This window comes from Syzygium oleosum, unplaced genomic scaffold (genome assembly GCF_021117445.2).
Source record: "Syzygium oleosum isolate NSW1041296 unplaced genomic scaffold, Sole_v2.1 Sole_v2.25, whole genome shotgun sequence".
Taxonomy (NCBI): domain Eukaryota; kingdom Viridiplantae; phylum Streptophyta; class Magnoliopsida; order Myrtales; family Myrtaceae; genus Syzygium; species Syzygium oleosum.
This window is the reverse complement of record NW_026607509.1, coordinates 2,035,690-2,039,096: the sequence shown is the minus strand read 5'-3', so window position 1 is coordinate 2,039,096 and position 3,407 is coordinate 2,035,690. Positions and strand designations below refer to the sequence as shown.

The 3,407-nt window shown below is 42.0% G+C and overlaps 1 pseudogene; it reads left to right on the top strand.

Moving 5' to 3' along the window:
* The first annotated feature begins 1,318 nt into the window (after positions 1-1,318).
* On the top strand, positions 1,319-2,935 carry LOC130134932 (receptor-like protein EIX2; annotated as a pseudogene).
* The last annotated feature ends 472 nt before the right edge of the window (positions 2,936-3,407 follow it).

Here is a 3,407-nt window from a genome sequence, read left to right as displayed (position 1 = left end):
TCATAATGAAGATGAAAATTTGGTCGTGGATGATATCCAATGGATTTCTTATCTTCGGTCACTAAAGTACCTCGACATGAGTGGTTCAATGATTGCGAATGGAAGAGTGCTCATGCAGGTGATCAGCATGCTCCCAACCTTATTGCATTTGAGCTTATCAGATTGTGGATTACATAATTACCATCTGTCTTCTGATCACTTGGCCAATTCTACTTCTCTTATTCATCTCCAGTACCTCGATCTTTCGATAAATCTTTTTGAAGGTCCCATCCCTAACATTACATTTCAAAACATGACTTCTCTCCGACATCTCGATCTTTCAGGGAACTCTTTCAACTCATCAATTCCAATGTGGTTTGACAAGTTTCCGAGCCTTGTTCATCTCAATCTCAGGGGAAATCTTTTCGACTGCATTGAAGGAGGCTTGTTCTTATTCTTAAAGAACCACCGGTACCTCAAGTCATTGCGTTTGTCTTTTAACCAAATCGGAGAAGAGATTGCAACAACCCAAGGAAATTCATCGGGACTCAATGAGAATAACTTGGAGAGTCTAGAGATAGAGGGTAATCGTCTTAAGGGTGCTTTGCCCAACTGGTTAGTGCACTTTACTAACTTAAAACACATTATGCTTCCCTACAATTCCTTCTCCGGTTCAATCCCTAGTGTCATTGGGTCATTGCCGAACTTGGTAACACTAGATCTTTCATATAATGGATTGAATGGGACCATTCCATCATCATTAGGTCGGTTGTCGTCATTGAGATGGTTAGTTCTTTCTAATAATCAATTGGCAGGGCATATTCCCGAGTCATTAGGGAAATTGCGGGCTTTACAAGAGTTGTGCCTTGACAGCAATCATTTGACCGGTACTATACCCAGTAGTTTCGGAAAGCTTTCTCATCTCTCGGATCTGTATCTTCGCAACAATTCTTTGGGAGGTGTGATTTCAGAAAACCATTTTTCTAATATGTCAAGGCTCCAGTATTTGGATGTTAGTGACAATAATAACTTGACTTTCAAGGCAAAACCCAGCTGGATACCCCCTTTCCAACTTCAATTCATTTCGATGGGATCTTGTAAATTCATAACTCCATTTCCCCAATGGATTCAGACACAAGTGGAAGCTGAATATATCGTACTCTCCAATGCTTCCCTTTTTGGGCCCCTGCCAAATTGGTTAGCCAACATGACATTTGACGTACTCGATCTATCTCACAATCAATTTACCGGACACTTGCCCAACATATCTTCTAACTGTTCCACTCTGGATCTCTCCCACAATTTGATCACTGGATCTCTTCCGACAGATATTGGTGTTATGTACCGATTCAATATTCTGTCTCTCAATGATAATCGAATCAATGGTACAATACCGTCATCATTATGCGACATGGAATTGATGGATTTAAATCTTGCCAATAATAACCTATATGGCAGTATTCCGGACTGTTGGAAGGGTTCTTTGTTTTACTTGACTTTGTCATTCAATAAGTTGTCCGGAGTGATTCCAAGCTCAATTGGATCCTTGCCCTACCTTGCCACCCTCCACTTGAACAGAAACCGTCTCAATGGGGAGCTTCCTCTGGCTTTAGGTCATTGCACAAATCTGGTAATTTTAGACCTTGGAGAGAATGACTTCTCCGGAAGCATCCCCACATGGCTCAGCAAAAGCTTTCAGTTCTTGGTGATCCTGAGGCTACGAGAGAATAGGTTTACTGGCAGCATCCCTCTGCCGCTCTGCTCACTCTCAGGACTACAGATATTAGACATTGCAGTGAACAATTTGACGGGAACAATCCCACGTTGTCTTGGCTATATGCACAGCATGATCAACTTCAATCAAGTCAATTCATTTGGATCTGTGGCCGCTGCTCCTATGCAAGATATAACTTCCCCCCCCCATCTGTATCTCCATCGCCAGCAACTAGGTACTCTGATGCGAATTGGCATCAAGAGCAAGTGGTTGAGATAATAAAGGGAAGATACAATGAATACACCAATATTGATCTGCAACTTGTGGTAAATTTGGATCTTTCAAGCAACGATTTGATCGGGTCAATCCCCGAAGAACTTTCTTTCCTCTCGGGATTGCATGGCTTAAACTTGTCACACAACCATCTCTCTGGAGATATTCTCATTGGCATTGGGAACATGAGGTCACTCGAGTCTCTTGATCTTTCGAACAACAACCTCACGGGGACAATTCCGCAAGGCATTTCAGCATTAACATCCCTAGCCCACCTCAACCTATCGCAAAACAACTTGATGGGACAGATTCCAAAAGGAAATCAAATCCAGACGCTTGACGATCCATCCATTTATGCCGGCAATCCTCTACTCTGTGGTGATCTTCTAAGAAAAAATTGCCCTGGCTCCGAGGCGCCTCAACCACCGAAAATCGCTCACCCTGAAGATACACACGAAGAGGACAAGCTTGGAAAGGTGTTGTTCTGTGCGGTCGTAATGCTTGGATTTGCGACTGGGTTCTGGGGCTTTTTCGGAGTTTTGCAGTTCAAAAAGGATTGGAGACTTGCATATTTCAGGTTTGCGGATCAAGCAGCAGACAAGGCATATGTGGCTATAGTGGTGAAGGCAGGCAAGTTGAAGAGACTGAGACAGTCAGGAAGCGCGTAAGAAATGAGCAATCTCGTGCTCTCTCCCCTGCCTTTGGTTCTTCATTTTGGGTGTATTTAGAACTAGTGCTCGTGTGATCTCCTCCCTTCCATTAGTTTGCTTATATCTGTAAAGTAATTAGCATGCTGTGAGGTCTAATTCGCAAAACACTACTCTTTCTACCGTACACTATGCTTTCTGCTCTCTTTTCAGCCTAATATGATTTCCACTCGGCTTCTGCTCTCGCATTTCATGGGGCAAAAGGTCACCGTGAGAGATCCTCTGTTAATTAGTGCTGGTCCGACGGATTCAAAACTCGAAAATTTCCGTCTTGGTAGAATTTTGAAGTTGCTGGTGATTTTCCAATCTTCTGGGTAAAAAATTGTGGCCAATAATTTGCTTACAAGGATTTTACGAATGACCAGGCAAAGAACTAAATTTCTATGTCCTCTGAAATTCTACAAATATCGCCGGCGATTTACCCACAATATAATAAATTTACCAATATTCCATATCGCGACCCGCCAAATTTTTCCTTGGGAGAGGGAAAGCGTAGCCTGGTACGCGCTAAGTCTAGATCTGGAACTTAACTTGGGCTCAAACCTACCATATTACGACTCAACCATATGAAAGGTTAATTTAAACACACAATCCAAAACGTGTTAAACAGACGACGTGCAATTAAGCATGGCATTCATCACACAAAACATGCAAGAAAAGGCAATTCCAAAGCCCAATTTCATTTTTTGATTTTCGGATTTTTTTATTTTTTAATAATAAAATAAAATTATATT